This window comes from Ambystoma mexicanum, chromosome 6q (genome assembly GCF_040938575.1).
Source record: "Ambystoma mexicanum isolate Mex_15411 chromosome 6q, UKY_AmexF1_1, whole genome shotgun sequence".
NCBI lineage: Eukaryota > Metazoa > Chordata > Amphibia > Caudata > Ambystomatidae > Ambystoma > Ambystoma mexicanum.
This window is the reverse complement of record NC_090937.1, coordinates 1,580,546,069-1,580,572,374: the sequence shown is the minus strand read 5'-3', so window position 1 is coordinate 1,580,572,374 and position 26,306 is coordinate 1,580,546,069. Positions and strand designations below refer to the sequence as shown.

Below are 26,306 nucleotides of genomic sequence, written 5' to 3'. Positions count from 1 at the left end.
GCCGATTTCTTTAACTTCGTTTGGTCCCAGCACGCCCACCTAGGCTGTGGTTGCTGCCCCTATTTGAAATGAATCCGCCTCAAATTCTGTTGGATCCCATCCCGCTGTCCTAATACCTTTTTTGAGGACTGCTTGGAACAGGAATCTGCTTCAGGACCTGCTGTCCTTGTGTATCAGTAGCTGCTTCCGCCAGGGTCGGATTGACCCATCGACCTTTCGGTCCGTGGCCGGGCCGAAAATCGTACCAGGGGAGTAGGGGCCAGTATCTGCCCGCGCCTGTACCAGTTTAACAAAAAAAAAAAAAGATTTTTCTCTTTTGGGACGCTTGAGTAAATTGGACACTGTGCTTGCATTCACAGTAATTTGACAATATGGATCTATACACGCAGATATTAATGATACATATGGTGATCCATTATTGCATGAAATGAATCTCACATTAGTGAAATCATAACCATATATTTCGAAGTGTACTTAGGAACAATGCTATTTGATGCCACTTCCTGTTTTGTCAAGGGGTGAAAGGTCGTGTTTCATCGCTTCCCGGGATGTCACTTTGGGGTGGGGTCAAATGACTTCACTTCTGGTGATGTCATCAGAGGTCAAGGGTCGTGAGGCGAGGGGTGGGCCACTTTCTTTTGGGTGTCCGGGCCTATTTCTTGTCCCAGTCCGAACCTGGCTTCCCCCTTTGGGCATGGGACTGTAAAAACCTTCCTGTTATACACACCGGGCACTTCTCATGATCATCTATGCAGTATAGGTTGATTACTCTCCCTTTGCCTAATTGATCAGTGTTATATCTTCTTAACAACACAGACGCACATTCACTTCTAACTATCATGTCATCGTTGGCTAGCCCATCATCGGCCGCAGTGTTTTTGGCTATAATCTCACTTACCCTAAAGGCCATGAAGTAAGTCAGACAAATGCTGTTGTAAATAAAGCCATCTCATATCCACTGCTGCATCCTTCACTCAAAACATCCAATAACCTTCAAATGGTGCCTTGTATCTTCCTTTGTTCCTTCTATTCTGGCCCATCCCTTGAGTGCATTAGTGCACTTTGTGAATATATTGTCTCTAGAGCCCTGGTTCTCTCGAAGCTGGACTACTGTAACAGCCTCTATCTAAATCTGCCTGCCTCTACTCTCCGCCCTTTGCAACTCATCCAGAACAGGACTGCGAGACTTGTCCTTGGCCTCAAGCCCAGTGACCGTATCTCTCCAGGTCTGAAATTACTACACTGGCTCCCAGTGGCTGCGAGGATTAAGTTCAAAACCCTCTGCATTGTCCACAAGGCCTTCTGGGGCCTTGGGCCAAAATACCTTCAACTCTCTCTTCCTAAATATCTTCCTTCTCGAGCTCTTCCCTCATCCACCTCCAACTCCCTCAGGGTCAGCCGCATCTCCAAGCAACGAGTTGGGGGTAGATCTCTCTCCGCAGCAGGGGCCTCCCTCTGGAACAGCCTTCCTGCCTCCCTGAAACTTGAGGAGAACCATCTCCGGTTCCGGAAGCACCTCAAAACCTTCCTATTTGCCTCCGCTTTCTCTCCCTCGCTCCCCTGCTAATATCACTGAACCTGCACTGAATTCTGCAACTGGCTCAGTCAGCGACCTCTGTCCTTGGCCCAGCCACTCTTCCCTGCACTGCCTCCCCGCACTACGGGACTGTCTCTGTATCCTACAGCCCCTCCTCCAGGCACTTACCTTGCACTTGCCACTAGCTGGCCCTATTATTTATTGTGTATTCTATTAACCCTGTACTGCACTTTCCCCTCTCCCTTTGCGCTTGCACTTTCCCTTCCCCTCTACCCTTGCGCGATCTGAATGACACCTGGCCTAGTAGGATCGTTGTCTGTCTCCCCTTGTTCCCCCCATCCTGCCTCGTCATGCCTCGAAACACTTGTCAATAGGCGCGTTACAAATGCCATATCCTATCATATATCATATCATATGGTTTGTGGCGTCAACTCGCCCTGCTAAAAAAGGACCTGGAAATATGTTAGGTTATGTTATGGGTGCTTATAAAGTGCCGGCAGCTCGCAGGCATCAGGGCGCTGATAAGAAACAACATGTAATGGTCACATTTGGAATTAACGTCTGTCTTACCGGGTTCTTATTTTGCTAAGCATTAAAGTTTACTTGAAGAGGCAAGTCTTCAAGGTCTTCCTAAACGTTCTTTTTTAACCGTAATTTAGGAGGTTGTTTGTTCCACTGTTGTGAAACAGTGAAGGATCTGCCCATGCCTGCTTTGAGCTTGTATCTTGGCATGTATAGCAGTCCTTTATCTGCTGAGCGTAGTTGTCTCGAGGGGCTATATCTTGTGAATTGTTTCTTGAAATATGGCGGGGCCTCTCCAAAGATACACCTGTGAATGATTGTCATTGACTTGAAGTTCACTCTGTCTTCAACGCTTAGCCAATGCAATGATTTCCTTGCCTCTGTTGTGTGCTCCCTAGGTTTTAGTTTCTTCACTAGACGAATCGCGTCATTTTAAATGACTTGACATCTGGCAATGTCTTTTTTTGTTGCCCCCAACAACAATGCATTTCCATAGTCTAGTCTGGATAGTAATATTGCTCTAGCTATAGTTGCAGAATTCTCTTTGCTCAGATAGGGTCTAATGGCTTTAATGAGGCATGTATAGTATGAATTGTTTTTGTCTAAATAGTTGACCTGAGCCTCTGAGCTCACCTGGGCATCTACCATCATCCCCAGGGTCTTAACCTTGCCCGAGACTTGGATTTTGGCCTCTTTGATGAAGAATAAATTATACTCCTCTCCCAGTTTGGCTCTGACTGCGCTAGTTCCAAAGATCAAGAGCTCTGTCTTTTTGTTATTTAGGCACATCCAGTTTTGCTGCATCTAATGGTCTATTATGTGGTAGATTTCCGCTATGTTCCCACTATCTCTTGTGTGATCACCCTCTAGTTCTAATACCAGTTGCGTATCGTCAGCGTAATTTGTGAAAAAGACACCGACGTCCTCCAACAGATCATAGAGACTTCTCATATATAAGTTGAACAACAAGGGAGATGGGCTAGCTCCCTGCAGTACACCGAAAATAATTGAGATAGCCTCTGAAAACATTTCCCCCCCAATGTACTCTGGCTTGACGCTCCGAAAGAAAGGAAACGAGCCAGTACAAGGCCATCGGGGAGCGTCCCGCTATTTTTTTTAGCTTTTTTACTTGGAGCTGGTGAACTACCAGGTCGAAGGCTGCGCTAACGTCCAACGGCATCAACATCCCAGTTTTGCCTCTGTCCACTAACTCGAGCATATGGCTTTGCAGGTCCTAACATGGCTGTTTCCATACTATGGACTGCCCTGAAGCCAGATTGTTGTTGATGGAGTACTGCTTGCTCCGCTATATGTTTCTGTAATTGGATCATAGCTATTTTGTCCAATATTTTAAGGACAAAGTTAGCATTAGTAATGGGACGTAGATTACCTGGGTCCTTGGGGTCAAGACCAAACTTTTTACCCAAAGGCATATTTGTGACTTTTTCAATTTTCTTCGGTACTGAACCTTCTTTAAAAGATGCGTTAATTATTTTAACCAAAACAGGTGCGAATATTTACATATTTTCTAGTATAATTTTTGGAGGAAGTATATTTACGGCACATGATGTTGGTTTAGATTTGTTTAGCACCACCAGCAGTTCTGCTTCCGAGACTGATGTGAAATTAAAGGAATTAGTGACTCCCTGATTAAAACAGTCTTTCTCTGGCATGAATTCTGCTGATTGTTCTCTGGCTTTAACTATGTTGTCTCTTGCCTTTTGCGTTTTTGCTGCGAAGGCATTTTGGACTAGATCGCAGTCTTCCTTAGATGGTGAAAAGGGCGGAGTAAGGACTTTAGGTTTTTCTATTCTTTTTAATATCTAAAATATTTTGCTTGTAGCATTTGATGCTGCTGCTATTTCTTTATTGTAATGATTAGCCTTAGCTTCTCTAATACTTTCCCTGTATTTTTTATTGGCTTGACTCCAGTTGTCTTTATTTTCCTTGGAGCGATTTTGGTGCCATTTTCTTTCTAGCGCTCTTTTTCCTACTTTCTGTTTGTTTAGTTCTTCACTAAACCACTTCTGGTGATTACTATTTTTCCTCGCTATTTTGGTTTTCATGGGGGGATTCCTGTTCCACCAGATTCTGAACCTGTGCAAGGTATTTGTCTATCATAATTTCACAAGTGTCTTGCTCTTGGAAGGATTTCAGGATTCTTGTGATACAGGGTTTGAGTTGTTCTGGTCCTAAATTTTTAAAATTTCTACTCTGTACTTTTATATGAGGATTATGATGCTGTTTGGGTTAGCCAATAATACCTCAAAAGACACCAGATAGTGATCACTCAATATGCACGGTTCTGTGACAACCCTCTTAGTCTGCAGGTTGTGCGTTAAGGCCCAGTCCAGTTGGTTCCCTTGTGGGGTTGTGGGTTAGTTGTTAATAACAATGTAATCAAGATTTGTTAAGGTCTTCTCGAGAGAGAGATGGCTTCTTTATCCACCTTATTACCTCTCCAGTGGTTAAAGTCTCCTACTAACAATGTGGATGAATTAGGTGATTTTAAGTGTATGAGTTGTGAGCTAAACTCATTTGCAAACTCTGAGACTAACGATGGAGGTCTATAAATGACTATTATGTTGATGCAGTCGTTAGGTGTAAATGTTCATTTGAGTTGTAGGGTTTCACATCCGTGACAACTGAAATGTGCTTTGAATAGTTTCAACGACTCTCTCGCTACAATAGCCACTCCCCCACCCTAGCTACCTTGCCTGTTAGTACAAGGCATAAAATAAGCAGTGTCGCGGAGCAATTTGCTATGCAATTCTGCAGGTTTGCTAATTAAATTGGCACTTGTGTAGCAAAGCTAGCTATTTAAGTTACCCTGTTCAATGAAAGCACAGCTCACCCTGCATTCCTCTTGCCTTCAGAGCTCTTGCCACCCTCTTTTCTCTGTTCACTGCAAGTTCAATGGGGCCAATGGAGATAGCCCCATTGGGATAATGGAGATAGAGTGCAGATAGTGCAGCAGTAATCATCCCCTTCACTCATGTGCCAAAAGGCCTTTGTGGGAGTGTGTTACGCTCACCTGACTCCCACGGAGGCGCTGGCCAGGATCGTGCTGCTGTGACCTCTTCTAAGGTGTTGCGCGGGGCTCAGAAGATGGACTGGACCGGACTCCCAACTCCTGCTTGTCCGGCTTGCAAAAGTATCCTTCTGTAGGCGAGAATAAGGGATTAACTGTCTGCGGGGAATGCTACCAGCCTCCCCCTTTCCCCTCTCACCCTCCTCAAAACCCTTCTGTGCTTCCCGTGGCGTCTCACCTTAGGGTCTTGAAGGGCGAGCTCTCCTTCCTGCTTCTGATGCAGGGGCGCGTTGGTATCCAGTTACTTCACTGGATTCTTGGTTTTATGAGAACCAAACTTGCTTGGCTTCCAGGTAAGTTCCTTGAAAGGTTCCCCTTTTGTCCTTGCATCAATATGCTAATGTCAATGTCTTTTTCCCCATAGGGGCCGGGGTACGGAATGCCGGGGAAAAGGCACCGACCCGAGATGCGAGGTGCAATCCCTGTAGAAATCGGGTAAGTCTTGATGAGCGTTTTTGGGTAATGTCTTTTCATTCGCTCATTGACGCTAATGTCTTTTTCCCCATAGGGGCCGGGGTCCGGAAACGCCTGGATGCGGCGCGGACCCGAAATGAAGAGGGAATGACCCAACAGGTAAGTCTTAACATGGAGGTTTAGGTTTCCTCATTCCCTTCTCTCTCTCACCTTTGCTCTTGTCTTTTTCTCCCTAGGCGTGGAAGCGTGGCTGCGAATCCGGGTGATCGCTGCTGAACATGGAGGCGCCCTGTGAAGGTGAGTGGAATGCGGCGCTGCGGCGGTCGATGCGATGTGCTTTTAAATTAAGTGTCTTCCTTTGCAGGATCGTCGGCGAGCTGACTCCGGAATGCGGATCTTGCAGGTTAAGTCTTTTCCTTCTCCTATTCTCTCTTTCTCTTCCTTTGTAGGTGATCAGGATGCTGGCAGGCGTGGCAGAAGTCCGAATGCAGGAGCAAACACGGTGAGCGTCCCGCGGCTAGATGCAGAACAACGCGAAGCATGTGCTGCTCTTCGGGTGTGGTTTAAATAGCCTGTAAAGTAGTTCCAGGTATATATCCTTCCACTCAGGTATGTATTCTTCCTCAGACCACACCCGAGTGATAAAGTAGTCCAAAAGATAAAGTAGTCCCATTCAGTCCTCAAGAGGGCCTGGATGTAGCAGCACGGTCTGCTTCAGGTAAGTGCACATTAAAACACTTACACACATGTCTTGCTTTATGAGCCTGGCGCCTAAGGCCCCAGGACTGTGGTCCAGAATGAGCCTGGCGCCGAAGGCGCCAGGCCTGCGTCCAAAAGGCCCCAACTTGGGCCCGCTGAGACGTCCTTGGGGAAAATGATGTCTGCCTCTGTGTTTGCTGGGCTGGGCCTGGCTCCTTTGGGGGTAGGCATCATGACAGTACCCCCCCACAAGGCCCCTCCCAAGGTTGTTTCCTCCGGGGGTTTTGGCTTGTTCGGGAATCTACGGTGGAACCTTCGTATTAATCGAGGTGCGTGAATATGGTCACTAGGCTCCCACGATCTCTCATGAGGTCCATAACCCTTCCAGTCAACAAGATAGAAGAGTTTTGACTTTAACATTTTGGAGTCTAAAATGTCTTTCACTTCGAATTCTAATTCCCCATCAATTTGAATAAGATCTGGAGGCTTGGACAGTCGGGTTCCTGGTTGTACCGGTTTCAAAAGTGATGCGTGAAAAACGGGATGAATACGCATGTTGGAAGGCAAATTCAGTTTAAAGGCCACTGGGTTGATTATGGCTTTGATGGGGTAAGGCCTAATGAATCTGGGATTAAAAGTTCGTGGGCCCTTGAGAGATAAATGTCTAGTTGCTAGCCAAACCTGGTCTCCTACTTGTTAAGGAGGTGTTTTACTTCGGTGCAAATCAGCGTTTTCTTTGTACTTTTTCTTGGCTTGCTGTAAATGAGTTGTAGCTTCTTTGAAGGCTCGGGTTATTGTGGAATGCAGATGATTTACTGCGGGCATTTCCAGGGTCAGAGGTGGATCTAGGTCAGAGGTTCGAGGATGGTGACCATACAAAGTATAAAAAGGAGTTTGACCGGTTCCGGAATGCATAGAATTGTTGTATGCATATTCTGCGATCCAAAGAATGTCTTTCCAATTGTACTCAGATTGGTGCAACATGCACCGAAGATATTGCTCGAGAGTCTGATTTGTCCTCTCGGTTTGTCCGTCGGTCTGGGGGTGGTGGCTGGTGGATAATCGCACATCTATTTGTGCTAGTTGGCAACACTTCCTCCAAAAATGGGAAATGAATTGACTTCCACGATCTGAGACTAGTACGGAAGGGAAACCATGTATTCGAACTATATTCTCCAGGAATTCCTTGGCCAGGATGGAAGCTGAAGGCAATCCTTTTAGAGGGATAAAGTGGGCCATTTTGGAGAACAGATCCACGATTACTAGGATAGTGTTGTAACCACCACACGGAGGCAGGTCCGTAATGAAGTCCATAGACAAGGTGTGCCAAGGTGCCGGTGGAATCTCCAAGGGTTGAAGTAGGCCGGCTGGCCTGTTCCTTTTGACCTTTATTTTGGGCGCAAACTCCGCAAGACATCACAAAAGACTTTATGTCTTTTCTCCAAGAAGGCCACCAGAATTGGCGTTTGATCTTTTTTTCCGTTTTAGCGATACCAGGGTGTCCTTCCATTAACGATTCATGATAATGAGCAATAACTAGTTCTTGCAATTCCTTACTTGGCATAAATAACCACTCTTGGAAGTACGGTAAGTTATCCTTAACGGTGAAGTGGGGACCCTTTTGAGTCCATTCCAGTAAGGCTGAAGGGTCAAAAAGTAGTTTGACTCGAGTTTCAACGTCCTCAATGGTTTGCAATGAAGTTAAACGTAAGATTCTTTGTTCAGGTATTATCGGCACAGGTTCTAAACACGAATTGGGTTCTTCCATGCCAATCCGGGATAAGGCGTCCGCTTTGCCATTCTTGCAGCCAGGGCGATAGGTAATTACAAAATCAAATTCTGCAAAGAATAAAGTCCATCGGAGTTGTCGTGAAGATTGGGCTTTGGCCGTCTTTAAATACTGCAAATTTCTGTGATCCGTAATTACAGTGATGGTGTGTCTTGCACCGAGGAGGTAATGACGCCAAGCCTTAAAAAGCAGATTTAACGGCCAGTAACTCTTTGTCGGTAATTGCGTAATTAATTTCAGGTGCTGAGAATTTCCTGGACCAAAAGGCTACAGGGTGTAGCTGGTTACTTTTCGAATCCCTTTGCGACAGGACAGCTCCCATGGCTAAACTGGATGCGTCAGTTTCAACAATATACGGGAGATCAGGACGCGGGTGCTTCAACACAGGTGCGGAAGTGAATTTGGTCTTTAGGTCTTGAAAGGCTTGTTCGGCCTCTGGAGTCCATTCAAAATGTTTATTCTTACGTAAAAGAGCAGTAATGGGTTGGACTATTCGTGAAAACTCCGGGATGAATCTTCGATAGAAGTTGGCAAAGCCAAGCATACTCTGAACCCCTTTCACTGAACCGAGAGATGGCCATTTGAGGATGGCGTCCACCTTTCGTGAATCCATTCGAATTCCTTTAGGAGTCAGAACAAATCCGAGGAATTCAACCTCAGTGGTATGAAAGACACACTTTTCCAGCTTGGCAAATAGTTTGTGCTGGCGCAATTTCTCTAGAACTGCTCGAACATGTTTTCGATGATCTGACTCAGAAGATGAGTACACCAGGATGTCGTCGATGTATACGATGACACAAACATCGATAAGTTCTCGCAGAACATCGTTCATGAAGAATTGAAAAGCTGCAGGCGCGTTGCACAAACCGAAGGGCATAACCTGATATTCGAAGAGCCCGTATTTGGTGCGGAAAGCTGTCTTCCACTCGTCACCTTCTTTTATTCGCACTAGGTGATAAGCTCCCCGGAGATCTAACTTGGTGTATATACGAGCATCTTTTACTTGATCAAGAAGTTCATGGATCAGAGGCAGGGAATAACGATTCTTTATCGTTATCTGATTTAAAGCGCGGTAGTCAATACAAGTTCTAAGGTCTCCTTCTTTTTTAGGCACGAAGAACAAAGCGGAAGAGACCGGGGACTTTGATGGGCGAATAAAGCCATTGGCAAGGTACTGATCCAAATGCTGGTTTTCAGGTTCAGTGAGAGCGTAAATCCTACTACACGGCGGTTGAGCATTGGGAACTAGATCGATCTGGCAATCGTAAGAACGATGAGGGGGTAGCGTGTTAGCCTGTTCTTTCTGAAAAACGTCCTGGTATTCAAGGTATTCTGCCGGTAGTTGAACAGTGGCGGGGGTTACTGTGGCTAAACCAATAGCTGGATTTCTAGGGTAACAAGTGGGACCACAATCTGGAAAAGTTATTCTCTTTGCTCGCCAGTCTATTCGAGGATTGTGTGTTTCTAACCAAGGAATTCCGAGGATTACTTGAAATTTTGGAGCCTTGATTATATCAAACACTATTGCTTCCCGATGTCCATCCTGACTCACAAGTGTCACTTCTGTGGTGGAATGCGTTACCGGCCCAGAGGCTATTTCGGTACCATCAACCGTAGTAATGACATCCTGGTTTATTTTTGGATGCAGAGGAAGGTTCATCCTGGAGGCCAATTCGCGGTCCACATAGTTTCCGATAGCTCCGCTGTCGACGTATGCTTTGATGGCATGCAACCGTTGGGGCTTTTTTGGATCCACGAGCACCATTGGCAAGACAAAATGCGAGGTCAGAGAGTTCGTTTTCATGCTCGGCAAGCGGACCTCTATGCTTGTCGAGCCAGGTCGTTTCCCGAAACAGGTTCCATTAAGTTGTTGTCAGAGGCACCAACCACCTTCCTAGGAGGTTTTACCGGACAATCACGAAGAAAGTGACCGGAAGCCCCGCAATAGAGGCATAGTTGCTTTTGTCGCCTTCTCTCACGTTCCTTCTGAGTTAACGGCCTCTTAACTCCCCTATTTGCATAGGTTCCGAAGCTTCGGTATTCCTGGGGTTTACGAGGGTTCTGATCGGTACTCGGGTTTCAAACTTGGACCGATCTGCTTTCCTATTCTGAAGTCTGTGATCCAGTTGTACCACAAAGTCAATATATTCTGCGCAGCCTTGGGGTGGATTCACTACTTGGGCCAGAATGTCTTTTAGCTCTCCGCGCAGACCCCGGTGAAATAAAGTGATCCTTTTATTTTCAGGCCATCCGGTTTCCACCACCAGTCTGTTAAAGGAGGCTATATAAGACAAAAGATCTTGACTACCTTGTCGTAGAGATAGCAGTTCGTTGTCAAGGGCCTGTCCCTGCGAGTGTCGAGCGAACAACCTTTCCATGCTGGCCTGAAAGCCCTGAAAATCCTGGAGAATTGGATCGTTCTGGTTCACCAAGGGAACAGACCAATCGGCAGCACAGCCACTTAGGTACGATAACACGAAGGCCACTTTGGTCCTATCATCAGGGAAGGCTCCTGGTCTTCATATAAAATGTAAGCGACATTGGTTCATAAAAATGGCATATTTCTTTGGGTCCCCCGCAAAACGTTCAGGCGGTGCTAAAGGCATGGATCCCGGCAGATTGATCTGAACAGGGTTACTCGAACCCAACGAAGTGGAAATTCCCCCGGGACTAGGTAAAGGAATTTGTCCAGCCTGACTCTGTAGCAATCGTTTGGCCAGGTCATCAGTTTGTTCCTTGGAGAGAATGAGTTCTCTTTTGAGGGCATTAGTCTCTTGGCAAGCTGAGTGTACCACTGCCCTTAATTCCCCCAACAGCTGGGCCAGCTGTTGGGGGAATTAAGGTCTGTCTCAGAAGTCTCCATAGCGCCCGGGTGGGAAATTGTGGGTAGGCTTCGCGTTCTGTTACGCTCACCTGACTCCCACGGAGGCGCTGGCCAGGATCGTGCTGCTGTGACCTCTTCTAAGGTGTTGCGCGGGGCTCAGAAGATGGACTGGACCGGACTCCCAACTCCTGCTTGTCCGGCTTGCAAAAGTATCCTTCTGTAGGCGAGAATAAGGGATTAACTGTCTGCGGGGAATGCTACCAGCCTCCCCCTTTCCCCTCTCACCCTCCTCAAAACCCTTCTGTGCTTCCCGTGGCGTCTCACCTTAGGGTCTTGAAGGGCGAGCTCTCCTTCCTGCTTCTGATGCAGGGGCGCGTTGGTATCCAGTTACTTCACTGGATTCTTGGTTTTATGAGAACCAAACTTGCTTGGCTTCCAGGTAAGTTCCTTGAAAGGTTCCCCTTTTGTCCTTGCATCAATATGCTAATGTCAATGTCTTTTTCCCCATAGGGGCCGGGGTACGGAATGCCGGGGAAAAGGCACCGACCCGAGATGCGAGGTGCAATCCCTGTAGAAATCGGGTAAGTCTTGATGAGCGTTTTTGGGTAATGTCTTTTCATTCGCTCATTGACGCTAATGTCTTTTTCCCCATAGGGGCCGGGGTCCGGAAACGCCTGGATGCGGCGCGGACCCGAAATGAAGAGGGAATGACCCAACAGGTAAGTCTTAACATGGAGGTTTAGGTTTCCTCATTCCCTTCTCTCTCTCACCTTTGCTCTTGTCTTTTTCTCCCTAGGCGTGGAAGCGTGGCTGCGAATCCGGGTGATCGCTGCTGAACATGGAGGCGCCCTGTGAAGGTGAGTGGAATGCGGCGCTGCGGCGGTCGATGCGATGTGCTTTTAAATTAAGTGTCTTCCTTTGCAGGATCGTCGGCGAGCTGACTCCGGAATGCGGATCTTGCAGGTTAAGTCTTTTCCTTCTCCTATTCTCTCTTTCTCTTCCTTTGTAGGTGATCAGGATGCTGGCAGGCGTGGCAGAAGTCCGAATGCAGGAGCAAACACGGTGAGCGTCCAGCGGCTAGATGCAGAACAACGCGAACCATGTGCTGCTCTTCGGGTGTGGTTTAAATAGCCTGTAAAGTAGTTCCAGGTATGTATCCTTCCACTCAGGTATGTATTCTTCCTCAGACCACACCCGAGTGATAAAGTAGTCCAAAAGATAAAGTAGTCCCATTCAGTCCTCAAGAGGGCCTGGATGTAGCAGCACGGTCTGCTTCAGGTAAGTGCACATTAAAACACTTACACACATGTCTTGCTTTATGAGCCTGGCGCCTAAGGCCCCAGGACTGTTGTCCAGAATGAGCCTGGCGCCGAAGGCGCCAGGCCTGCGTCCAAAAGGCCCCAACTTGGGCCCGCTGAGACGTCCTTGGGGAAAATGATGTCTGCCTCTGTGTTTGCTGGGCTGGGCCTGGCTCCTTTGGGGGTAGGCATCATGACAGTACCCCCCCACAAGGCCCCTCCCAAGGTTGTTTCCTCCGGGGGTTTTGGCTTGTTCGGGAATCTACGGTGGAACCTTCGTATTAATCGAGGTGCGTGAATATGGTCACTAGGCTCCCACGATCTCTCATGAGGTCCATAACCCTTCCAGTCAACAAGATAGAAGAGTTTTGACTTTAACATTTTGGAGTCTAAAATGTCTTTCACTTCGAATTCTAATTCCCCATCAATTTGAATAAGATCTGGAGGCTTGGACAGTCGGGTTCCTGGTTGTACCGGTTTCAAAAGTGATGCGTGAAAAACGGGATGAATACGCATGTTGGAAGGCAAATTCAGTTTAAAGGCCACTGGGTTGATTATGGCTTTGATGGGGTAAGGCCTAATGAATCTGGGATTAAAAGTTCGTGGGCCCTTGAGAGATAAATGTCTAGTTGCTAGCCAAACCTGGTCTCCTACTTGTTAAGGAGGTGTTTTACTTCGGTGCAATTCAGCGTTTTCTTTGTACTTTTTCTTGGCTTGCTGTAAATGAGTTGTAGCTTCTTTGAAGGCTCGGGTTATTGTGGAATGCAGATGATTTACTGCGGGCATTTCCAGGGTCAGAGGTGGATCTAGGTCAGAGGTTCGAGGATGGTGACCATACAAAGTATAAAAAGGAGTTTGACCGGTTCCGGAATGCATAGAATTGTTGTATGCATATTCTGCGATCCAAAGAATGTCTTTCCAATTGTACTCAGATTGGTGCAACATGCACCGAAGATATTGCTCGAGAGTCTGATTTGTCCTCTCGGTTTGTCCGTCGGTCTGGGGGTGGTGGCTGGTGGATAATCGCACATCTATTTGTGCTAGTTGGCAACACTTCCTCCAAAAATGGGAAATGAATTGACTTCCACGATCTGAGACTAGTACGGAAGGGAAACCATGTATTCGAACTATATTCTCCAGGAATTCCTTGGCCAGGATGGAAGCTGAAGGCAATCCTTTTAGAGGGATAAAGTGGGCCATTTTGGAGAACAGATCCACGATTACTAGGATAGTGTTGTAACCACCACACGGAGGCAGGTCCGTAATGAAGTCCATAGACAAGGTGTGCCAAGGTGCCGGTGGAATCTCCAAGGGTTGAAGTAGGCCGGCTGGCCTGTTCCTTTTGACCTTTATTTTGGGCGCAAACACCGCAAGACATCACAAAAGACTTTATGTCTTTTCTCCAAGAAGGCCACCAGAATTGGCGTTTGATCTTTTTTTCCGTTTTAGCGATACCAGGGTGTCCTTCCATTAACGATTCATGATAATGAGCAATAACTAGTGCTTGCAATTCCTTACTTGGCATAAATAACCACTCTTGGAAGTACGGTAAGTTATCCTTAACGGTGAAGTGGGGACCCTTTTGAGTCCATTCCAGTAAGGCTGAAGGGTCAAAAAGTAGTTTGACTCGAGTTTCAACGTCCTCAATGGTTTGCAATGAAGTTAAACGTAAGATTCTTTGTTCAGGTATTATCGGCACAGGTTCTAAACACGAATTGGGTTCTTCCATGCCAATCCGGGATAAGGCGTCCGCTTTGCCATTCTTGCAGCCAGGGCGATAGGTAATTACAAAATCAAATTCTGCAAAGAATAAAGTCCATCGGAGTTGTCGTGAAGATTGGGCTTTGGCCGTCTTTAAATACTGCAAATTTCTGTGATCCGTAATTACAGTGATGGTGTGTCTTGCACCGAGGAGGTAATGACGCCAAGCCTTAAAAAGCAGATTTAACGGCCAGTAACTCTTTGTCGGTAATTGCGTAATTAATTTCAGGTGCTGAGAATTTCCTGGACCAAAAGGCTACAGGGTGTAGCTGGTTACTTTTCGAATCCCTTTGCGACAGGACAGCTCCCATGGCTAAACTGGATGCGTCAGTTTCAACAATATACGGGAGATCAGGACGCGGGTGCTTCAACACAGGTGCGGAAGTGAATTTGGTCTTTAGGTCTTGAAAGGCTTGTTCGGCCTCTGGAGTCCATTCAAAATGTTTATTCTTACGTAAAAGAGCAGTAATGGGTTGGACTATTCGTGAAAACTCCGGGATGAATCTTCGATAGAAGTTGGCAAAGCCAAGCATACTCTGAACCCCTTTCACTGAACCGAGAGATGGCCATTTGAGGATGGCGTCCACCTTTCGTGAATCCATTCGAATTCCTTTAGGAGTCAGAACAAATCCGAGGAATTCAACCTCAGTGGTATGAAAGACACACTTTTCCAGCTTGGCAAATAGTTTGTGCTGGCGCAATTTCTCTAGAACTGCTCGAACATGTTTTCGATGATCTGACTCAGAAGATGAGTACACCAGGATGTCGTCGATGTATACGATGACACAAGATAAGTTCTCGCAGAACATCGTTCATGAAGAATTGAAAAGCTGCAGGCGCGTTGCACAAACCGAAGGGCATAACCTGATATTCGAAGAGCCCGTATTTGGTGCGGAAAGCTGTCTTCCACTCGTCACCTTCTTTTATTCGCACTAGGTGATAAGCTCCCCGGAGATCTAACTTGGTGTATATACGAGCATCTTTTACTTGATCAAGAAGTTCATGGATCAGAGGCAGGGAATAACGATTCTTTATCGTTATCTGATTTAAAGCGCGGTAGTCAATACAAGTTCTAAGGTCTCCTTCTTTTTTAGGCACGAAGAACAAAGCGGAAGAGACCGGGGACTTTGATGGGCGAATAAAGCCATTGGCAAGGTACTGATCCAAATGCTGGTTTTCAGGTTCAGTGAGAGCGTAAATCCTACTACACGGCGGTTGAGCATTGGGAACTAGATCGATCTGGCAATCGTAAGAACGATGAGGGGGTAGCGTGTTAGCCTGTTCTTTCTGAAAAACGTCCTGGTATTCAAGGTATTCTGCCGGTAGTTGAACAGTGGCGGGGGTTACTGTGGCTAAACCAATAGCTGGATTTCTAGGGTAACAAGTGGGACCACAATCTGGAAAAGTTATTCTCTTTGCTCGCCAGTCTATTCGAGGATTGTGTGTTTCTAACCAAGGAATTCCGAGGATTACTTGAAATTTTGGAGCCTTGATTATATCAAACACTATTGCTTCCCGATGTCCATCCTGACTCACAAGTGTCACTTCTGTGGTGGAATGCGTTACCGGCCCAGAGGCTATTTCGGTACCATCAACCGTAGTAATGACATCCTGGTTTATTTTTGGATGCAGAGGAAGGTTCATCCTGGAGGCCAATTCGCGGTCCACATAGTTTCCGATAGCTCCGCTGTCGACGTATGCTTTGATGGCATGCAACCGTTGGGGCTTTTTTGGATCCACGAGCACCATTGGCAAGACAAAATGCGAGGTCAAAGAGTTCGTTTTCATGCTCGGCAAGCGGACCTCTATGCTTGTCGAGCCAGGTCGTTTCCCGAAACAGGTTCCATTAAGTTGTTGTCAGAGGCACCAACCACCTTCCTAGGAGGTTTTACCGGACAATCACGAAGAAAGTGACCGGAAGCCCCGCAATAGAGGCATAGTTGCTTTTGTCGCCTTCTCTCACGTTCCTTCTGAGTTAACGGCCTCTTAACTCCCCTATTTGCATAGGTTCCGAAGCTTCGGTATTCCTGGGGTTTACGAGGGTTCTGATCGGTACTCGGGTTTCAAACTTGGACCGATCTGCTTTCCTATTCTGAAGTCTGTGATCCAGTTGTACCACAAAGTCAATATATTCTGCGCAGCCTTGGGGTGGATTCACTACTTGGGCCAGAATGTCTTTTAGCTCTCCGAGCAGACCCCGGTGAAATAAAGTGATCCTTTTATTTTCAGGCCATCCGGTTTCCACCACCAGTCTGTTAAAGGAGGCTATATAAGACAAAAGATCTTGACTACCTTGTCGTAGAGATAGCAGTTCGTTGTCAAGGGCCTGTCCCTGCGAGTGTCGAGCGAACAACCTTTCCATGCTGGCCTGAAAGCCCTGAAAATCCTGGAGAATTGGATCGTTCTGGTTCACCAAGGGAACAGACCAATCGGCAGCACAGCCACTTAGGTACGATAACACGAAGGCCACTTTGGTCCTATCATCAGGGAAGGCTCCTGGTCTTCATATAAAATGTAAGCGACATTGGTTCATAAAAATGGCATATTTCTTTGGGTCCCCCGCAAAACGTTCAGGCGGTGCTAAAGGCATGGATCCCGGCAGATTGATCTGAACAGGGTTACTCGAACCCAACGAAGTGGAAATTCCCCCGGGACTAGGTAAAGGAATTTGTCCAGCCTGACTCTGTAGCAATCGTTTGGCCAGGTCATCAGTTTGTTCCTTGGAGAGAATGAGTTCTCTTTTGAGGGCATTAGTCTCTTGGCAAGCTGAGTGTACCACTGCCCTTAATTCCCCCAACAGCTGGGCCAGCTGTTGGGGGAATTAAGGTCTGTCTCAGAAGTCTCCATAGCGCCCGGGTGGGAAATTGTGGGTAGGCTTCGCGTTCTGTTACGCTCACCTGACTCCCACGGAGGCGCTGGCCAGGATCGTGCTGCTGTGACCTCTTCTAAGGTGTTGCGCGGGGCTCAGAAGATGGACTGGACCGGACTCCCAACTCCTGCTTGTCCGGCTTGCAAAAGTATCCTTCTGTAGGCGAGAATAAGGGATTAACTGTCTGCGGGGAATGCTACCAGCCTCCCCCTTTCCCCTCTCACCCTCCTCAAAACCCTTCTGTGCTTCCCGTGGCGTCTCACCTTAGGGTCTTGAAGGGCGAGCTCTCCTTCCTGCTTCTGATGCAGGGGCGCGTTGGTATCCAGTTACTTCACTGGATTCTTGGTTTTATGAGAACCAAACTTGCTTGGCTTCCAGGTAAGTTCCTTGAAAGGTTCCCCTTTTGTCCTTGCATCAATATGCTAATGTCAATGTCTTTTTCCCCATAGGGGCCGGGGTACGGAATGCCGGGGAAAAGGCACCGACCCGAGATGCGAGGTGCAATCCCTGTAGAAATCAGGTAAGTCTTGATGAGCGTTTTTGGGTAATGTCTTTTCATTCGCTCATTGACGCTAATGTCTTTTTCCCCATAGGGGCCGGGGTCCGGAAACGCCTGGATGCGGCGCGGACCCGAAATGAAGAGGGAATGACCCAACAGGTAAGTCTTAACATGGAGGTTTAGGTTTCCTCTTTCCCTTCTCTCTCTCACCTTTGCTCTTGTCTTTTTCTCCCTAGGCGTGGAAGCGTGGCTGCGAATCCGGGTGATCGCTGCTGAACATGGAGGCGCCCTGTGAAGGTGAGTGGAATGCGGCGCTGCGGTGGTCGATGCGATGTGCTTTTAAATTAAGTGTCTTCCTTTGCAGGATCGTCGGCGAGCTGACTCCGGAATGCGGCTCTTGCAGGTTAAGTCTTTTCCTTCTCCTATTCTCTCTTTCTCTTCCTTTGTAGGTGATCAGGATGCTGGCAGGCGTGGCAGAAGTCCGAATGCAGGAGCAAACACGGTGAGCGTCCAGCTGCTAGATGCAGAACAACGCGAAGCATGTGCTGCTCTTCGGGTGTGGTTTAAATAGCCTGTAAAGTAGTTCCAGGTATGTATCCTTCCACTCAGGTATGTATTCTTCCTCAGACCACACCCGAGTGATAAAGTAGTCCAAAAGATAAAGTAGTCCCATTCAGTCCTCAAGAGGGCCTGGATGTAGCAGCATGGTCTGCTTCAGGTAAGTGCACATTAAAACACTTACACACATGTCTTGCTTTATGAGCCTGGCGCCTAAGGCGCCAGGACTGGGGTCCAGAATGAGCCTGGCGCCGAAGGAGCCAGGACTGTGTCCAAAAGGCCCCAACTTGGGCCCGCTGAGACGTCCTTGGGGAAAATGATGTCTGCCTCTGTGTTTGCTGTGCTGGGCCTGGCTCCTTGGAGGTAGGCATCATGACAGAGTGCTACGCCTATTTCTTTTTCAACTAATTGCAAACCAGAAATAATCGGGATAATACTGTATATTAAGCTGACTGTATCCTGTCTGCAAAAGACCAGTATGTGTTATTTATTTTTAAAAAGGCTTTCAATTCCTTTTTTAAAAATGTAATTGGTTACATAAATACAAAATTACAGTATTGCTACTGTAAAACACTGCATTATCTCCATGTTTTACAGTGAAGTGTATCTAAATCTCAGTGTAAACTAGATTTCATTTTGTTGGGGAAGATGCATCATATTGATGAGTGGACACTTTTGAAAATGTATATGACCATGTGGCCAAATGCTTTGATGGCAAACCTAGTTATGTGGCCTGCTGGTTACATACAGCTTGCAACTGGTGCTCAACCCATGAGCTGATCCCATACTCCTTGACATTCTATTTTACCATGTTGCTTTATACCCACTACCCTGAAAGTGAGATGGCCGCAAACTGCAATATTCTGCCTAGTTTGCCCAGTTCTCTGCCTGGCATCCACTCTGCTTAGTCTTTTACATAATGAATACACAAAGGTAACTTGATATTTACTTAATGTAGTGATCACGAGTTTCATCCAGTCTGTACATCAACAGACCTACTGTAAAACTGTACACTGTAGTTGGTTTCCAGAGCTCACTTTGCTCTATGATTATGATTGCATTATATATGTGCACCTGCAGTAGAGAGAGCTGGGCAAATTGTTTTCAGAGCCTTTTCATCATATCTATTTATTTGTGTCCATTCATGCAGCTAACCTTTATTACAGACAATCATCCAGGGCTCGCAAAGTATTTTCGCCCACTCGCTTAGTCGAGTAGATTTTAAGAAGGGGATGTTGGAAACTTATTTAAACTTTCCTTTGTTTGCAGTAAATGTCAAATAAAACTTTCACTGTGCATGGCTGGCCTCTGGGTGGCAGCAGTGAGCCACACTAAAGTGGGTTTATGGTGCATGCACCATTTTACAGAGAGTGCATTTAAAATGTGTTGTCATTCGTTGCCATGGGTCTAGTGCATTTCTCTTCAGTCGAGTGGGTAAAATAAGTTATTCAACCTGCAGGTCTAGTGGACTTTTAAATAATTTGTAAGGCCTGATTTATCTCACTAATGTCTTACTTCAGCGGTACACAAAACTGCTGCATTGATGCTCATTTTATATCTTGGGTACAAGCATCTTCTGGTGGCATTAAAAAACATTCGTACAAAATTGCTAATCAAATGGGTTTGTTTGCTAATCAAGAACAATTTAATTAGCAAACTCTGCTAATCAATTTTTGAAAACTAATTTATGCCTCGTTTCAGTAATACAAAGTAGATCAATTTCTTTCTCTGTGATCAGCTCATGTATCCCGAGTGCGTGTTTGCACATGGATCTGGTGTTTAGCAATACTACCTTAATTGTATGGTGTAGCAGGGAGTGGGATGAAGTGCCCTCGAGGGGATCATCTCTCTCCCTTTGTTTAAGGTCCCTTAAAGGGCAAGTGAGATTATAGCCAAAAACACAGCGGCCGATGATGGGCTAGCCAACGATGACATGATAGTTAGAAGTGAATGTGTGTCTATGTTCTTAAGAAGATTTAACACTGATCAATTAGGCAAATCCCATCCCCCTCACTCTCCTCACTCCTGCCCATAGAACCGGATGCAGTCTCTAAAGTGATCCGCTCTATGAAGGCCGCTTCCAAACAGGTGCTCCCCTGCTCCTCCAGAATCATCAAGGACAATGTTTCCTCTCTCACCCCAGCTCTTGCTGACTTTCGTAACCACTCCTTCACCACTAGCTCTTTCCCTCTGTCCCACAACCACTCCCTTGTGCACCCACTCCTAAAAAAGCCGTCTGGTGACCCCTCCTGCCTGCCTAACTCTGGCCCTATCTCTACCACTCCCTTTCTGGGTAAACTCTTGGAAAGGTTGGTCCTCCCCCAACAGACCCTCCACACTGATCTTGTTGGTTGCCTTCATGACCATCAATTTGAATTCCAGGTATCCAGAGGCACGAATACTGCTCTCCTGAACACCAGTGAAACTATGCCTGCAAATCTCCAGCTGTTCTCATTCACCTCGATCTCTCCTCTGACTTTGACACGGTCAACCATTCCCGCTCTGTGTCACCTTTGTCATCAATGACCGGGCACTTGATTGGCTGACCTCCTTCCTCACTAACCGCCCTTCCCAGCTGCAACTGGGCCCTTTCTCCTCCTCCACCACCCTCTGAACCCGTGGGATCCCCCAGGTCACTATCCTTTCACCATGGCTCTTCAATATCTATCTCGTCCTTCTTGCTCACCTGATCGCCCCCTTCTCTCCTCATTTCCAGTGTTATGCCGATGACGCACAGCTTTCCTTCAAACTTCCCTCTACTTCCCCCTCTTCCTCCTCTCTCATCCCGACTGTCTATCCGCCATTCAGGTATGGTGTGCAGCAAATGATCTCTCTCTCTCAATGCCAGTAAGACGGAGATCCTCCTCCTCGGGACACCTGCACCCTCTTTTTCTCCTACCCTCTGTCTATCCTCCTTGGGCCCTCTACCCTACCATCTTGTGAGGCCAAAACCCTTAGGGTCATCTTCGAATCTGCTCTCTCCTTCACCCCTCACATCATGGACCTTAACAAGAGGTCCCACTTCCAGCTCCACCTCCTCAGAGGCATTCTTCCTTTTCTCACTGTAAAATCTCTCTACTGGCTCCCGGTGGTTGCAAGGACCAAATTCAAGGCCCTCTGCATCATCCACAAGGCCTTCTGGGGCCTGGGTCCATGCTATCTCCAACTTTCCCTCCCTAAATACTCCCCTTCTAGAGCTGTATGTGCCTCTAATTCCAACTCTCTGACTGTCAAATGCTTCTCCAAGCAGAGAGTGGGGGTCAGATCTCTCTCTTCTACTGTCGCCTCCCTTTGGAACAGCCTCGCTGCCCTTCTCAAACTTGAGCCGGACCTTCTTAAGGTCCTGAAACTGCTCAAAACTCTTCTTTCTGTACCTCTTTCCCTTCCCTGCTAACCACACCACTGCCGCTGTGACTAGTGGCCTGTTCCTCATGTATCTCACAGGATCCAGGCCCTTCCTTTCAGTCACCAGTGGTACCCATGCCCCACTGTACTATCCTGCAGGCCCCTACTTGGTGGCGCCACATCCCTCCTTGAGAGTTGCCTGTACCAGCACTTAGCCTGAGGTTCCTCTCCTTGGCTCCCCTTAGCACTTCCCTCACGGGCCCTGCCCCAGAACGTGTCCACTCCTCTGTTCCCCACCTATCCCCCTCTCCAGAACCTCTCCTCAATGCACTTGCACGGCTGAAGGCACAAGGCGGTTTGTAGGACCACGACTATATAGCACTGTATTGCCATCTTTGTTATTTGCCCCGTTCCATTCCCATTTAGCCTTGTGGCACTTTGAAACACAATTCTGCTGTATTAAGTGCCTCACAAATGCTCAATAAAATAAATTAAAAACATAAATGGGGTATGGAAAAAGTGATTTTCCTCAGAGCGAGCCCCTTCTCTTGCTGTCACTGTATGATGCTCTGTTGTTTGAGAACCAGCAGACGTGCGATTGAAAACAAGTGGAGGCCTGCCGGATGAAAATGCTCCTTCTAACAGGAAAACAGTGCAAAGCTGGTAGCTTTGCCCCCAGCCGAGCCTTCGCGGCTTAATTTGTTGTCGCCTCACTCTTTTCCTCCTGATTTGGGAATCAACACCAGATCGCTGGCTTGTTACCCCCGGTACCGTGCCAGTACGCTACTGTAGCTCCACCTCTGTTGCCGAGTCAAAACTTCCTTTTGTCTGCAGCCAAATGGCATGTTTTCAGTACGCTTGTGTGAAAACCAGCAACGTGCCCGAACGCTACTGTAGCACTCTCTGTTGCGGAGTGTCAATATTGCGCATTCAGTAACACTGTGCGCTGGCCACAGCTCCTCTTTCTTTCTTTCCCCTATCCTTGTCCCCGCTGACACACTCCTTGGCAACGTTGTGGGGCAGCGCAGCTGCTGCATTCCAGTTGGGACAAATCCATTCCCCGTTAATCCTGTTTTTCTATGCTCCTCGCCCCAGACAAGAAATCGGACAGCCAAAGGAAAGGCTCCTTGCGAACCGGCAGAATTGCTTGCTCTCTCCATTTCACCGCGCTCATTGTCAGTGTATGGCATCATAATAGCTGCACGCCATTCGGTATTCACAATCGAAAGGCTTACTAAGAACCGGCAGTGTCACAGTGTGTGGCAGCTGTGATGAATCCTGTGGAGTCAACACTGATACCCCGGCGAGGACCTTTTCCCATGTGGCCAGGGGACGGTAGCTGCTACCTGATCCTGACCTTCGGGTGGTAATATGAGGGAGGATCAAGTGGGAGGAGACCACCGCTGGGGGAGGTGGGATGGTGACTTCACTGGGAGGGACGCAGTATTCCCATCTTTTCTCCTGAAGAAAACACTATGAAATCCAAACATCTGATGGCATACTGTTTTCTAGTCAAAATCCCATTCGTACCTATAACATACACAACACATATAGGGCCCGATGCATAGAATCGGGCGTAGAAAAGGTGCAAGCTCCGCACACCGAGAAGGAGCGTGTGCCAGCTGTGGCACACAAAATTCTTTGCGCTGCACGCGTATTCATGGTTTCCCAGAGGCATCTGTAGCCATGGTGCAAGTAGCAGCAAGCTGCGCGAGTAACACCCACAACACGCCCCCACACACAGTAAAAAGCAAGTGAAATGCTGAACAAGGCGCATGCCTCCGCGCTATCGCTGGACCAGCATACAGCCGCCCCCTGCTAAATCGCACGGAAACACCCCGCTATCCACGTTTGCACCCCATCGTAATCTCGGAAAAACAAACCCCATCCTTACCCCACCATAATCATGCGACAACTCCCTGCGATCCCTGTGTACACACTAGCATAATCGTGTGAAAACACCCTGCCATCCCTGGCCGCACCCCACTGTAATTGCGCAAAAACACCCTGCGATCCCCACCGCACCCCAGAGAAAATGCATGCCCCCCCATGCAAAGCCTGCCCCCCCTGCAGCCAAATCGCACGCCAACACCTCGCAATCCCCGGCCACACACCTGCATAATCACGCGAAAACACCCTGCGATCCCCAGCCACACCCCAGAGAAAACGCGTGCCCTCCCATGCAAGGCCTGCCCCCCTGCAGCCAAATAGCGCCAAGACTTTGCAATGCCTGGCCGCACCCCTGCGTAAGAGCGCGAAAACACCCCACGATCCCCACCCACACCCCATCCAAAATGTGCGTCTGCACCTCACAATCCGCAAGCATGCAGCCCCCTCCAAATGGGACACCCCCACCCCATCACCCCACCCTGCAGGCAGCCTCCTCCACATGGGGTACCTCCAGCCCAGCCCCCATCACCTGTGATGCCACCCTGCAGGTAGCCCCTTGCACATGGGATACCCCCAGCCCAGCCCCTCATCACTTGTGACGCCACCCTGCAGGCAGCCCCCTCCACATGGGACACCCCACCTCCATCACCCATCACCCCACACTGCAGGCAGCCCCCACCACATGAGATACTCCAACCCCCATCACCCGTGACACCATCCTGCAGGCAGTCCCCTCCACATGGGACACCACAACCCCCATCACCCGTCACCCCACCCTACAGGCAGCCCCTTCCACATGGGATACCGCCAGCCCAGGCCCCCCAGCCCCCATCACCCGTGATGCCACCCTGCAGGCAGCCCCCTCGACATGGACACCCCAGCCCCCATCACCTGTGACTCCACCCTGCAGGCAGCCCCCTCCACACAGTATACCCCAGCCCCCATCACCCGTGACGCCACCCTGCAGGTAGCCTCCTCCACATGGGATACCCCAGCCCAGCCCCCATCACCTGTAATGCCACCCTGCAAGCAGCCCCCTCTACTTGGGACACCCAAGCCCCCATCATCCGTGATTCCTCCCTGCAGGCAGCCCCTTCCACATGGGATACCCCCAGCCCAGACCCCATCACCCATGACACCACCCTGCAGGCAGCCCCTTCCACATAGGAAAACCCCAGCCCAGCCCCCATAACCCATGACGCCACACTGCAGACAGCCCCCTCCACATGGGACACTCCATCACCCATCACCCCACCTTGCAGGCAGCCCCTCGACATGGCATACCACCAGCACAGCCCCATCACCTGTGATGCACCATGCAGGCAGCCCCTTTCATATGGGATACCCCCAGCCCAGCCCCCATCACCCGTGACACCACTTTGCATGTAGCCCCCTCCCCATGGGACACCCTAGCCCCATCACACATGACGCTTCCCTGCAGGCAGCCCCTTCAACATGGAATACCCCCAGCCCAGCCCCCATCACCTGTGATGCCACCCTGCAGGCAGCCCTCTCCACATGGGACACCCCAGCCCCCATCACCTGTGAAGCACCATGTAGGCAGCCCCTTTCATATGGGATTCCCCCAACCCAGCCCCCATCACCCGTGACACCACTTTGCATGCAGCCCCCTCCCCATGGGACACCCTAGCCCCATCACACATGACGCCTCCCTGCAGGCAGACCCTTCCACAGGGGATACCCCCAGCTCGGCCCCCATCACCTGTGATGCCACCCTGCAGGCAGCCCTCTCCACATGGGACACCCCAGCCCCCATCACCCGTCACCCCACCCTACAAGCAGCCCCTTCCACATGGGATACCGCCAACCCAGACCCCATCACCTGTGACGCCACCCTGCAGGCAGCCCCTTCCACATAGGATAACCCCAGCCCAGCCCCCATAACCCATGATGCCACACTGCAGACAGCCCCCTCCACATGGGACACTCCATCACCCATCACCCCACCTTGCAGGCAGCCCCTCGACATGGGATACCACCAGCACAGCCCCATCACCTGTGATGCACCATGCAGGCAGCCCCTTTCATATGGGATACCCCCAGCCCAGCCCCCATCACCCGTGACACCACTTTGCATGTAGCCCCCTCCCCATGGGACACCCTAGCCCCATCACACATGACGCTTCCCTGCAGGCAGCCCCTTCAACATGGAATACCCCCAGCCCAGCCCCCATCACCTGTGATGCCACCCTGCAGGCAGCCCTCTCCACATGGGACACCCCTGCCCCCATCACCTGTGAAGCACCATGTAGGCAGCCCCTTTCATATGGGATTCCCCCAACCCAGCCCCCATCACCCGTGACACCACTTTGCATGCAGCCCCCTCCCCATGGGACACCCTGGCCCCATCACACATGACGCCTCCCTGCAGGCAGACCCTTCCACATGGGATACCCCCAGCTCGGCCCCCATCACCTGTGATGCCACCCTGCAGGCAGCCCTCTCCACATGGGACACCCCAGCCCCCATCACCCGTCACCCCACCCTACAGGCAGCCCCTTCCACATGGGATACCGCCAACCCAGACCCCATCACCTGTGACGCCACCCTGCAGGCAGCCCCATCCACATGGGACACCCCATCCCCACCACCCCACCATGCAGGCAGCCCCTTCCACATGGGACACCCCATCCCCACCACCCCACCATGCAGGCAGCCCCTTCCACATGGGATACCCCCAGCACAGCCCCCATCACCCGTGATGCCACCCTTCAGGCAGCCCCCTCCACATTGAATGCCCCAATCCCTATTGCCCGTGACACCACTGTGCAGGCAGCCCCCTCCACATGGGACACCCCACCCCAGCCCCCATCACCCATGACGCCGCCCTGCAGGCAGCCCCTTCCACAGGGGATACCCCCAGCCCAGACCCCCATCGCCTATGAAGCCACTCTGCAGGCAGCCCCCTCCATATGGGACACACCAGCCCCCATCACCTGTCACCCCACCCTGTAGGCAGCCCCCTCCACATGGGATACCACCAGCCCAGCCCCCAACACCCGTGATGCCATCATGCAAGCAGCCACCTCCACATGGGACACCCTACCCCAGCCCCCATCACCCGGGATGCCACCCTGCAGGCAGCCCCTTCCATATGGGATACCCCCAGCCCAGCCCCCATCATGCCACCCTGCAGTCAGCCCCCTCCACATGGGACACTCCAGCCCCCATCACCCGTGACACCACCCT

General features: G+C 49.3%; 1 protein-coding gene across 1 annotated transcript in view; it reads right to left on the bottom strand.

Annotated features, from left to right (window-relative positions):
- LOC138516856 (sepiapterin reductase-like) overlaps positions 1 to 26,306 on the bottom strand; it is a 217,543-nt gene that overhangs the window by 113,687 nt on the left and 77,550 nt on the right. The gene's annotated exons all lie outside the window — the stretch shown is intronic.